This window comes from Loxodonta africana, chromosome 13 (genome assembly GCF_030014295.1).
Source record: "Loxodonta africana isolate mLoxAfr1 chromosome 13, mLoxAfr1.hap2, whole genome shotgun sequence".
In the NCBI taxonomy this organism is placed as follows: Eukaryota; Metazoa; Chordata; class Mammalia; order Proboscidea; family Elephantidae; genus Loxodonta; species Loxodonta africana.
The window spans coordinates 26,890,556-26,904,536 of record NC_087354.1 but is presented as its reverse complement, the minus strand read 5'-3'; the positions used below and the strand labels follow the sequence as shown (position 1 = coordinate 26,904,536).

The 13,981-nt window shown below is 40.0% G+C and overlaps 1 protein-coding gene and 1 pseudogene across 2 annotated transcripts in view; both read right to left on the bottom strand.

Annotated features, from left to right (window-relative positions):
• AGBL1 (AGBL carboxypeptidase 1) overlaps positions 1-13,981 on the bottom strand; it is a 968,506-nt gene that overhangs the window by 71,622 nt on the left and 882,903 nt on the right. The window lies entirely within an intron of this gene.
• LOC135233058 (elongation factor 1-alpha, somatic form-like) lies at positions 2,636-3,534 on the bottom strand (annotated as a pseudogene).

Here is a 13,981-nt window from a genome sequence, read left to right as displayed (position 1 = left end):
GAAAGGAGTAAGGTAAACATTTAATTATTCTAGGCTACCTTATTCCCCTGACAGCTGAGGTCTCTTCTGAATAACTTTGTGAAAGGAAAAACAATCAACCAACAAAAACCCTGGTTGGTTTGTTCGGTTTTGATAAAATTTTTAGTACTAAATGCTCATCAAGTATCTTTACCATGGAAGCTCTTTTCAAACCCAACACCTACCTCTTCTTCTGATATCACCCTTAAGCCCTTTGCCTTGGGATCCTGACCCTTCGTCATTGGCGGATCATTCTCTCTCTCACACACACACAAGTGGCCCAGCCCCAGCCCCCATTTAAGCTATGCTGCTCTTGCTGCTCCACCATCTGCCCCTCTCCTCAGCGAGGGCATCAAGTTCTCAGGGCCAAGTGAAGTTTGCTGAGCCAGCTTGCTCCTCCTTTGGAGACCCCTGTCAGAAGCATTAGGTTATGGTGGATACAGATGTATGTTCATCAGGCAACTTGTTTTTTGTTGTTGTTGTTACCCATTAAGGATGCTGTTATTGTTTACTCATTTGTAGCTTTGAGTCGGAGGCTCACAGTCAATATTTGTTGCTCTTTGCTTGGAAAACTGCCTCCAATCCTACTCTCCCTAATCCCCTTCCGATCATGGCATTCCCCACTCCGACACATGGCATCTGACCTGTTTAATGGAGCCCGAAACCCTAGCACAGGTGCAACTCTACAGGCTGGAGGACATGCAGTCGTTCTGTTTTCCAGATCTGATTCACAGCCTAATGAGGTCATTAAGGAGCAAGGGGAAGGAAGTGCAGCCTATCTTTAATCAGCGATTCTGATGGGCAATTGCCTACTGTCAAAGAAGTCTACACCTCTGACCGAATCACAAGCAGTGCTAATCTGGCAGCACTAATTACCAGGCCTTCTAACAGAAAGAAATCTTCTGCTTCCAGTTGAAAGGAAAGAACAGATCCTTCCAGAAAGTACTGGGATAATTGGAAGAATTAGGGGAAAAACATATCGTTCCATTTGGATGCAGTGCTAATTGAAATGAGTCAAGTAATCAGCTCACCAGCATGAAGCATAGCTCTTCATCCTTTTGCCACAGAGAGGAGCATATTCCCACATAACGAGCCCCTGTGGCCCCTTCCTCAGTGGTGAGCATGCCTGTTCCTTCAGAGAACCTTGTGGGATGGTCTGGTACTATTTCTTCTGCCAGCCAGTTTCTGATTCCAAAAAAGAAAGTCTCCTAATTATATTTGAGTGGAAATGGAAGACCAGCCTTGAGGCTAGGCTGGGCTCTGCCTGGCCCCAGAGCTCAGGCAGAGATGCCTGCACTATCACAGAGCATGTTTTCAAGGTTTGATTAATTAGAGAGAAATCAATCTATCTGAGGAGCTCAGAGTCCAGAACAAAGTTCTTAGGCGATGCCCGTGCCAACACTTCAAAAAAAGCCTTCCACTTTCTAAGAGCAAAAACACTCAAGGCAGGTGAAGTTGCACTTTCTTCTATATTGATAGCCGACATCACATGCCCTTCCTGAAGAATGAACACTTAATTCTTCTGCACTGTTGATGGGCGCTAAGTAAACACAGCTGGTTCCTCTATATGAGAATTCAGATTTTATCTTCTCATCTCATAAATCAGAGTTTTAGATTCTTCCACTTGTTGTTGTCAGGTGCCATCAATTGGTTCCAATTCCTAGCTACTCTATGTACAACAGAACAGAACACTGCCTGTCCCTGCACCATCCTTACAATCATTGCTATGTTTGAGCCCATTATTACAGCCACCTGTGTCAATCCAGCTCATTGAGGGTCTTCCTCTTTTTCACTGACCCTCTGCTTTATTAAGCAAGGTGTCTTTCTCCAGGGGCTGGACTCTCCTGATAACATGTCCCAAGTATGTGAGATGAAGTCTCACAGTCCTTGCTTCTAAGGAGCATTCTGGCTATACTTCTTCCAAGACAGATTTGTTCATTCTTCTGGCAATCCATGGTTATTCAATATTCTTCACCAACATGACAGTTCAAAGGTATCAATTATTCTTTGGTCTTCACTATTCATCGTTCAGCTTTCACATGCTCATGAGGAGATGGAAAACAGCATAGCTTGGGTTTGGCGCACCTTAGTCCTCAAAGTGACATCTTTGCTTTTTAACGCTTTAAAGAGATCTTTTGCAGTAAATTTTCCCAATGAGATGTGTTGTTTGATTTCTTGACTGCTGCTTCCACGGATGTTGATTGTGGATACAAGTAAAATGAAATCCTTGACAGCTTCAATCTTTTTTCTATTTACTATGATGTCGCTTATTGGTTCAGTTGTGAGGATTTTTGTTTTCTTTATGTTGAGGTATAATCCATACTGAAGGCTGTGGTCCCTGATCTTCATTAGAAAGTGCTTCAAATCCTCTTCATGTTCAGCAAGCAAGGTTGTGTCATGCGCATGTTACAGTTTTTTTTTTTTTTTTTTTTTAAGACTTGCTGGGCTTTATTCTGATGCATCAAAGTTATCAGCAAAAAGACACCAGTGTTAGCAGGGGCAGGCTTCAGACAGTTTCAGGCCAGAGAATAGCAGAGCTTCGACGCTTCTCTTTGAGCTGCTCTTCCCAGGTGTGGCTCTGCCCAGGCTGCCCAGGGCCGGGGGTGGCCTCCACTGCTCACTTCTTGGCTGCTTTCACGGCTGACTTGGTGACTCTGCCACCAGTAGCTGCTTTTTTCTCCACGGCCTTGATGACCCCAACAGCCACTGTCTGCCTCATGCCACACACAGCGAAGCGGCCAAGGGGTGGGTACTCTGAGAAGCTTTCCACGCACATGGGCTTGCACGGGATCATGTGGATGATGGCCGAGTCCCCGGACTTCAGGGCTTTGGGGTTGTCTTCAAGGTTCTTGCCTGAGCACCGGTCGATCTTCTCCTTTAGCTCAGCAAACTTGCAGGCCATGTGGGCTGTGTGGCAGTCCAGAACTGGGGAGTAGCCGTCTGCAATGTTGCTGGGGTGGTTGAAAATGATCACCTGGGAGAGGAAGCTTCCCACCTCCGAGGGCAGGTTGTTCTTGCTGTTCCCGTCACATTGCCCCGCCTGATGTCCCTCACTGACATGTTCTTCACATTGAAGCCCACGTTGTCACCAGGCAAGGCCTCAGCCAAGGCCTCAAGGTGCATTTCCACAGACTTGACCTCAGTGGTGATATTGCAGGGGGCAAAGGTCACCATCGTGCCAGGCTTGAGGAAGCCTATTTCTACTCGACCCACAGGTACAGTGCCAATGCCCCCAATCTTGTGCACATCTTGCAGGGGCAGATGCAGGGGCTTGTTGGTGGGGGGGGGGGCAGGGGGAATGATGGAGTCCAGTGCATCCAGCAGTGTCATGCCTGTCACATTCCCTTCCCTTCCTGGTGATTTCCCAGCCCTAGAACCAGGGCATCTTGCTGCTGGCAGCCAATCTTGATGCCCTGTTTTTCTTTATGTAGTCCAGCTTCTTGGATTATTTGCTCAGCATACAGATTGAATAAGTATGGTAAAAGGATACAACCCTGACACACACCTTCCCTGATTTTAAACCACACAGCATCCCCTTGGATGGACACAGTGGTTGCAACAATGGGCTCGAGCATAACAATGATTGTGAGGATGGCACAAGATCGGGCAGTGTTTCATTCTGTTGTACACAGGGTCACTATGAGTTGGAACTGACTCGATGGCGCCTAACAACAGTATCCATTCGAATGACTTGTTGCATTGGAATGACTGCCTCTTGGTCTATATACAGGTTCCTTGTGAGCACAGTTAAGTGTTAGTTGTTCTTCCACTTACCCACTCACGTATCCATCCATCTGCCTTGCTTTTATTGTGTACCTACTATGAGCCAGCCTGTTAATCTGTTTGTTCCATTTCATAGATGAGAAAAAGGAACCATAGAATAATTAAAGTACTTGTTCAAGTCCCATAAGTAATAAATGGTGGAGCTGATAGTTAAACACAATTCGTCTGGCTCTGAGCCAAAACCCTGGGATGCATATTGGAAAGGCCAAGTTTCAGACATATTGATTAAAAATAAATTAGAAAACAATAAATTAAAAAATATATATTCATAGGCCTTTCAAGACTAACATCACAGCAAAGCATTTTCTGGAATGCTTACCAACATTCAGAATGTGCCTACAGGGCTTCATTTTTCCAAATGGAATTCTTCACCTACTGCGTCTATTTCCTTCTCTGCTCCTGACTCTTTATACTCCTTCTCTTCTCTCCTCTTCGCTAATAAAACCTTTCTGGAAAGGATCCAGTCAACTCAAAATGAATGATACATACTTGGCATCCTCTCGGCAATGCTTTATTTTATGTTTGGCTGATTGCCCTCTTCGTCCTTCTTAAAGCAGTGCTGCCACAGAAATGCAGAGCTGCTCCTAGGGGCTGAGGACAAATACCATCTTCCATTCTTGTCACTCTAGTCTCTAGAAGTATAAGCATCACTGGGTTTATCCTAGGCTTTTTTTGATGGGTATGAATATATATATATGGAGCCCTGGTGGCACGGTGGTTAAGAACTAAGCTGCTAACCAAAATGTCAGCAGTTGAAATCCACCAGCCACTCCTTAGAAACCCTAGAGCAGTTCTACTCTGTTCTATAGGGTTGTTACAAGTTGGAATCAACTCGGCTGCAATATGTTTGGTTTTTGGTTTTTGGTATACACACACACACACATATATATGTATGTATTTAATCAGTTCAGGAAAAGAATGACCTTTCTGTCTTATTTTCAGTACATGTACTTTTGCGTGAAGGGCTGCTATTTGTGAATCAGAGTGAAAAGAACATACAGTTTTCACTGGGGACAACATACATTCATTTATGAGAATATGCAATTTTCATTTGTTTTTGTTTTAAGACATAAGCAAAGAAACAGCTCTTCAATGGTGGGAGTGGAATTCTAGTTAAGTTGATAGATGAGATATGCCTACTGCTCTAAGATGATATCACTTGGCAGCTGGATCAGCAAACTTTAGGGTCCTGCTAAAAAACTGATGTACATTATGTTCGTAAAAGATTATGTATCTACACACATAGGACTTATCCTGGGCAGGAAAAAATGTACTGGAATATATTACACAAACAGAACTAGGGATGGGCATAGGAGGGGGAGTGGAGGACTCATATGTAATGCATGTAAAATCATGTTTATTTTGCTGGAAGAACAAAATTCCAAAATGTCACCTACATACAGAAGTAGAATTATGTAGTAAAAAATCATGTCACTGGATTTCTGTAAACCCGAGTTAAAATCCTTGCTACAAGACTGTTTTGAGGCACATCAATTCACCCCCCTTGGGTTGCTTTTCCTTACTTGAAAATGAAGTTGTTGGACTAGAAGTTCTCTCAGATCCTTTATAGCTCTAACATCCAATAATTCGGCCTTTTAATGAAGAAAATGCCAGCTTTTAGATTAGCTTACCCAGCTTTCAGCCATAATTACACCTCTGAAAACAATATGATAATTAAAAGAATTTTTTTTTAATTTAACTAAGCATGGAGAAATTAGAGTAAATATAAACAAAGAGATTAAAATTCAAACTAAGACTCATGTCCTATGAGTCTTAAGTATACTAGACTTCTTTCTGAAAGACTAAGTCTCGGCAAAAAGCCACTCTGTCAAGGAGAAAAGTAGACTTCACTCATAATGAAGTCTGCATGTTCTTGCCTCCTGAATTCTGAAAGATTATGATACCAGTATTTCAAGTCCTAGGCTTATGTTAACAAACTGAAAAATTTGATGAACCCAAAGAAATTGAGATACATGTTAATAAGTTTCAGAGTTGAAATCAGTTGTGGATTTTGATAGAAACAGTACATACCTAAAATTTTGAAATATTTTTCACTACTAAAATAAATGTGATGCTCTGTATCACTGAGCAGAATTCTCTAGTTAGATACCATAAACACCTCCTATTCAACCAGATATATTCAACCAGATATGAGAAGATCGTGTCTTGCCTTGGAAATTGGTTAAACATAGTAATTTCATGGAAAGAATTTTGAGTTTTGATTTTCTTTTTATAAATGTTTTGATTATGGTGAAGGTAACCTCAGAGGAATAGATAGAATAAGTTGATCAAAAGATATGAAGCTGGAATCCAGCCTGACTTGGTTGAATGCCTTTTGTCCCAGATTCTTGATAAGAATCAGGAAGGATCTTCTCACCTGTCTATTTTATATATCAGTGGTTCTCAACAGGGGGTGACTTTGGCCTCAAGGAAACATTTGGCAACGTCTGGAAACATTTTTGTCACATCTGGGTGGGGAAAAGAGGGTGCTGTTACTGGCATCTAGTTGATAGAGGCCAAGGATACCGCTCAATATTTTAAGTGCACAGGTGTTATGGATGGAATTGTGTAGCCCCACAATATGTGCTGGAATCCTAACCCTTATACCTGTGGATATAATCCCATTTGGGAATAGAATTTTCTCTGTTATGTGAGTGAGATCATATCGGTGTAGGTGTGTCCTAATCCTAATCACTTCTGAGTATAAAAAAGAACAGATTAGACACAGGAGCAATGAGGGAGGAGGCATAGATGTCACAAGAACGTCACCAAGGAACCAAGAAACACTGGAGCTACAGAAGCCGACAAAGACAAGGATCTTTCTCCAGAGCCAACAGAGAGAGAACCAACAAAGAGCGAGCCTTCCCCCATAACCAGTACCCTGAATCGGACTGCCCTGAATTTTCTCCGAAACTGTAAGAAAATAAATTTCTGTTCTTTAAAGCTACCCACTTGTGGTATTTCTGTTATAGCAGCACTAGGTAACTGAGACAATAGGATAGGCCCTCACGTCAAAAAAATTCTGGCCCAAAATGTCAACAGTGCCAAGGTTGAGGAACCTTACTATACATTAACAGCTCATAGAGACTGGAGTAAGATATTCCAGAGCTTGATGAGTCAAATGGATAAATGTAGCACACGATGGATCAAATAAAAATATGCAGACATCACCTTCAGAGGCTGAGCGCTGCTGCAACAGAAAGCAGAAACAGTAGGAGATGATGGAGTAATTGAGTGTATGAAAATAACCAAAGAAATAACATTGCAACAGAATGGATGTAGAAAATCCATTTCAGAGACAACAGTCCTGGAGGTATTCATCCAGGTCTTTCCAGAGGACAAGTTGCTCTGACCCACAATGTGGTTTTCTAGTTCCTTGATGGTACAGCTTCTAATTGGGAGATGGATGCAGCTGGGTTCCCATTGCCAATTGCATCATCTTCTAACCAGCATCTCTCCTCCTTCTGCTTGAATTCTACGTTCATCAAACAACTTTCTGATTATGATTTGGCTTCTCATGGAGTTCCTCCTATAGGAAAAGAATGTGCTGTGCTGACCAATGAGAAAAATCATTCTTCTCCCTTGACTGGTATATTTCTCATAGTGATTTGATGAACTGATATTTTGATTTCTTCCAAAGATGAAACCTTGGGAATTTGCTGTGAGTCAGTTGTGGGGGAGACACCCCAAAAACTAAAGTCCCAGTTCACCATGGTGAACTCACTTGGACAAAGCTACCATGGACAGTCAGCTCAGCATTATCCCTGGGCAGTATCTCTCCTAATGCCTAAAAATTGCAACACCAGGAAGAGTAAAGTGTTGCAAAGAAGTAATCTATTGTCTAGCTATACCACACAGTTTTCCCTAATTTATATAAAGGGAAGCTATGAAAAAGAATAAGGTTTACTGTGCAACCACTCTATAGATTATTGTATAAGAAGCTCAGTGTATGCCACACTACATTATAGGTCAGTGATTTGTATTTTTATATAAAAAGCGCACTTTTTTCTAAGTAGAATAAAATGTGAAATATTTCAAAGGAGAAATATGAAAATAAAATCTTTTTTAGGTTGGAACAGGGAAATTAGGGCTAAGTTGGTCAATCAGCCAAAAAATTCCCAAATGGTAAGGTAAGATCTTGTGGAAATGCCTTGAGGTAAAGCCAATTCAATTAGTTTCCACAGCATAATTGTCAGGACCCAAAAGCTAGGTGGAATAATGAACTGATTAAAACCTGTAATTGCAATGCAATGGAGGAAACCATTCATCATGAAGATGGCAGCGTTCCCTACATCCCAGATTGCACAGAGAAGAGAAGCTAACAAAGGTAGGACTAGGGGGCCCAAAGTGAAGCTGAAGAGAAGAACCACATACGTCTAACTAAAAAATTTCATAACTTGCTTGAAAGGGGAATTCGGTATTCAGCCAGTCAACTTCTGATTCCTGACCTGACCGCTGAAATGTAGGCTTCTCTCACATTCTAATCCAAGACCATTTTGAGGATACATTTCTAATTTGATCACTATCAAATTTCCTGGATTTTACCCAAAGAAAACATTGTCAAGGCTCTGGTTCCCTTTCCTGAACATTTTGGAGGTCTTTTCCTCACACCGTTTCTATCTTGGAGCACATACTGCTTTGTATCAAGAGTTGGTAAAATCTTTCTATAAAGGTTCAGATAGTAAATATTGTAGGCTTTGGGGATCATATGGTTTCTCTTGCAACTTCTCAACTTTGCTGCTGTGGCACAAAAGCAGCCATAGAAAATACATGAACAAATGGTGTGTCTGTGTTTTAATAAAGCTTTATTTACAAAAACAGATGTTGGACTGAATTTGGCCTGGGGGTTGTGGTTTGCTGACCCCTGCACTATAAAACCAACAGTAATTAAGATAACATATAAAGCAAATTAATAAATAGATAAAATAAATGACCAGCATACAGTAAGTGCTAAATTGATGCTAAACCAGTTGCCATTGAGTTGACTCTGAGTCACAGCAACTCTATGTGTGTCAGAGTAGAACTGTGTTCCATCGGGTTTTCATAACCGATTTTTCAGAAGTAGATGGCCAGGCCTTTCTTCTGAGGTGACTCTGGGTAGACTGGAACCTCTAACCTTTTGGTTAGTAGCCAACATGTTAATCATTTGTACCACTCAGTGAAATCAATGTTAGAACTTCCTAGATTTCTTGGAAGACATGGTGGCCATTCTGTATTAACTGGAGTTTTCCATTGATAGCCAAGAAGACTGATGGCCTATCTTGTAATAAACAGGGTAATAAAACTAGAATCAATGCAGGAGCCTGGAAGTGGATAGACTATGATATTCATCAAGAATACTTACATTCATTTATTCATTCATTCACTCACTCACTCATCAATACTTGTTTGGGCAAGGTGAGGGAGGTGGCAATGTGTTCCAAGCACTTTTCTAGGTGCTAGGGACATAACAGTGAACAAGACAAAAATGATTCTTCTTTTTATGAAGGTCATCTTCTAGGATGAGGAAGCAAAGCATGAACAGACAAATACACAAGCAAGATGGTTTCAGAAAGTGGAAATTGCCATTTTAAAGGGAAATAAAACAGAAGGACCTTATAGGGAATGGGCATAGGTGGAATGGCTATTACTATATATTGGGAAGTTGAAGAAGGTCCCTCTGAGACAGAAAATTTGGAAGTCCTAATAATGAGAAATCTCCTGAAAAAGGAACTAAGGAAAGAAAGAAGAAATGCTAGTATGCTTGGAGCATATCGCTGGAGTGAGGGGTAGTGGAGTGCCATATATAAGGTGAAAGAGGTAGGCTGGAGGCAGACTGTGCAGTCCCTCGGATCTAGGCTAAAAAGTTTGAATTTTACTTCTAATATGATGGGTAGTCATTGCATGGTTTGAAAAAGAGGGGGTGAAATCATCTACCTAGACTCTTTAAAGGATAGCTCTTATTGAGGTGTGAGAACGGACCATTTGAGGGGCTGGGGACGAGTGAGAACAGAGAGATCAGTTAGGATGCTCTTGCTTGGTGGTGGCTTTGTATGGAGAGTTTCTTTCATCCATTCCCACTGTGTCAGTTTATTTAGAGTTGCGATCTTAGTGGAAATTGGTATTTTAAACCCTATCACCTTTGAAAGAGTTACTTCTACTGAAAGGACCAAGGCCTGTTGTCTCCTGCAAACTGGTTCTTTATTATCTTAACTCTTTACATCACTGATCCTCTCTAATACTCCCCTTGGTTCTATCAGTTTCTATTTTAAGGGTTACCCATGTGGTCTAGTGAACAAATTAGCTACTGGATTTCAGAACAAACACAGTCTCCAGTATTTAAAGAGAGTGACCACCTTTTTAATACGGTACGACTTTCCAGATTTTTTTTTTAAACAGACTGTCTCTGTTTGGCACTATAAAATTAAACTCCTGCTTCTCATGTTTTTAAGGTTATGAAAGTTTTCTGGTGTAAGACTGCAAAATATAAATACATATAGTTTAACCAACGGATAAGCTAGGCACAGCATGTTTCTGTTCAATAGCAGACTGCTCAGAAATAAGAAACTGTTTTTCCTTTGCTTTGTGGGTGGAACCTGGCCCATGTGCCTGTGTGAGAGAAGGGGGACTTTTCTTATGTGTCATAAAAACTGGATCATATATATGTCCGTGCATGAAAGTCAATCCAGCCTCTGATGTCTACTCCATACCTAACTCCTTGCAAGCTAGTGCCCCATTTAAACCCTTTGTTTGCTGCCCAAGTCTCTCCCAGAGTCATTTCTACCCCTATTCTTATAAACTTTCAATTCACATCCTATATATTCATAACTCTTACCCTGGCCATATATTTCAGTCACCACCATGTTAGGGAAATTCCCTTATACTGTAACCATTTCTTAATTTTTTTTTCCTAGTTGTTCCTTCCTGTCTTCTCTCTCTTCACTTTTACTAAACCTGCTTACCAAAGACAGTTTCCACTCTTCTCTTGTAGAATGCTCTTTCTATACTCTTTCACACGGTTTTATTTAATCTCACCAAATAACCATCATCTCATGTCTCTTTAGCCATTCTTGAATTTCATGGTCACCGTTGGTATAAACCTGCTGCCATCTGGTCAATTCCTGCTCTCGGTGACCCCTTGTGTGTCAAAGTAGCGCTCTGTTCCATAAGGGTTTAAATAGCTGATTTTTTTGGAAGTTAATCACGAGGACTTTCCTCCCAGGTGCTTCTGGGTGGACTCGAACCTCCAAACTTTCAGTTAGCAGCCAAGTGCATTAACTCTTTGCACCACCCAGGAACTCCGCCATTGCAATAAAAAATGTACTGAGATAGGCTCGACACCACCATCATGGAAGAGTTGAGTGGTGATTGTCCTCTGTATAAAGACCAGGGTGGTCGTTAACATCTCTCACTGCAAAACCCAGCCTGCACCAAAAGTGTTAGGTAAATGGAATCATATAGTATGAAAATTCGGGGGATTAGCCTTGTTTCACTCAGCATGTCTTCCAGATTCATCCATGTTATAAAATGTTTCATGGACTCATCATTATTCTTCACAGTTGCATAGTATTTCATTGTATGTATGTACCCCAGTTTGTTTATCCATTCATCCACTGATGGACACTTAGGTTGTTTCCATCGTTTTGCTACCGTGAGCAATGCTGCCATGAATGTGTTTTCTATATATTTTAGAGCTTAGACCCTTATCAGATATGTCATTGCCAAAGATTTTTTCCCAGTCTGTAGGCTCTCTTTTTACTCTTCTGGTAATATCTTTTGATGAGCTAAGTATTTAACTTTTAGGAGGCCCCAGTTGTCTAATTTATCTTCTGTCATTCATGCATTTTTAGTTTTGTTTGAAGACTATTTATGGGGAACATTAGGTCCTCTAATTTTTACCCTATGTTATCTTCCAGGAACTTTATAGTTTCAGCTTTAACATTCAGGTCTTTGATCCATTTTGAGTTAGTTTTTGTGCACAGTGTGAGGTATGGATCCTGACTCATTTTTGTGGATATAGATATACTGTTTTTCCAGCACCATTTGTTAAAGAGACAGTTGTTCCCGTTGGCTGGACATTGACCCTTTGTCGAAGATCAGCTGCCTGCAGATGGATGGAATTACTTCTGGGTTCTCAATTCTATTCCACTGGCCCATGTATTTGTCATTGAACCAGGACTGGGCTATTCTGATTAATGACTTTATACAGTAAGTTTTGAGTTTGGGAAGTGTGGCACCTACTACTTTATACTTCTTCTCCTTCAATGTTGCTTTAGCTATTTGAGGCCTCCTTCCTTTCCATATAAAGTTGTAGTTTAGTTTTGTTTTTTGTTTTTCATTAAAGGGTGTTGTTGGGATTTGGATAGGATTGTATTACATCTATAGATCACTTTGAGTAGTACTGACATGTCCACAATGTTAAGTCTTCTAATCCATAAACGTGGACTGTTTTTTCCATTTATGTAGATCTCTTTTAGTTTCTTGCGTTAGCGTTTTATAGTTTTCCTTGTATAAGTCTTTTATACCCCTGGTGAGGTTTATTCCTATGTATTTTATCCTTTTGGGGGCCACTGCAAATGGTACTGACTTCTCGATTCCCCTTTCAGAGTCCTCCTTGTTAGCACAGAGGAACCCAACTGATTTTTGTGTGTTGATCTTATACTCTGCCATTTTGCTGAATCCTTCTATAAGTTCCAGTGACTTTCTTGTGGAGTCTCTGGAATTTGCTATGTATAGTACCGTGTCATCTGAAAATAAGGATAGTTTTACTTCTTCCTTTCCAATTTGGATATTCTTTATTTCTCCTTTCCTGCTTTACTGCTCTAGCTAGGACTTCCAGTACAGTATTACATAAAGGGCATCTTTGTCTCATTCCCATTGTCGAGGTGAATGCTCTCAATCTTTCTCTATTGAGAATAATGTTGGCTGTTGGTTTTGCATATATGCCCTTGGTTTTGTTGAGGAATTTCCCTTTTATTTCTATTTTACTGAGAGTTTTCATCTGGAAATGGTGCTGTATTTTATCAAATGCCTTTTCTGTGTCAACTGAGATGATTGTACGAATCTTTTCCTTTGTTTTATTTATGTGGTGAATTATATTGATTGATTTTCCGAGGATGAACCATCCTTACATCCCTGGTGTGAATTCCACTTGATCATGATGTACTATTTTATTTTATTTTTTGGTATGCTGTTGAATTCTGTTGGCTAGAATTTTTGCATTTGTATTCATGGGGGATGTTGGTCTGTAAATTTCTTTTATAGTGGTATATTCATCTGGCTTTCGTATCAGGGTTATGTTGACTTCATAGAATGAATTAGGGAGTATTCCCTCCTTGTCTACATTCTGGAATAGTTTGAGTAGAATTGATGTCAACTCTTCTTTAAAAGTTTAGTAGAATTCTCCAGTGAAGCTGTCTGGGCCAGAGTTTTTTTTTGTTGTTGTTGTTGTTGTTATTGTGAGTATTTTTATGACATCGTCAATTTCTCCTTTTGTTATGGGTCTGTTGAACTTTTCTACCTCCATTTGTGTTAGTTTAGGTAGGTAGTGTGCTTCTAGAAATTTGTTCATTTCCTCTAGGTTTTCAAATTTGTTGGAATATAATTTTTCATAATATTCTGTTATGATCCTTTTAATCTCACTTGTTTCTGTTGTAATGAATCTCAAGCGATCCATCTCATTTCATATTTTGGATGTTTGCATCTTCTGATTTTTATACTTTGTAAATTTAGCCAGTGGTTTGTCAATTTTATTGGTCTTCTTAAAGGATCAACTTATTGTCTTGTTGATTCTTTCTATTGTTTTTCTGTTTTCTATTTATTTATGCTCTGATCTTTATTATTTCCTTTTCTGGTGACTGTGGACTTCTTTTGCTGCTATTCTATTTGTTCTAATTGTATGGTTAAGCTATTGATTTTAGCCCTTTCTTCTTTTTTTGGAATATGTATTTATTGCTATAAATTCTCCTCTGAGCACTGCTTTCGCTGTGTCCCAAAGGTTTGGTTTGTTGTGGTTTCATTCTCATTTGATTCTAAGAATTTTTTAATTTCATTTTTTAATTTCTTCTATTACCCAATAGTTTTTAAGTAAGGTTTATTCAATTTCCACGTATTTAATTTTTTTCCTTGTTCTTTCTGTTACTGATTTCTAGTTTTATTGCATTATGATCATAGAAGATGTTTTGTATTATTTCCACATTTT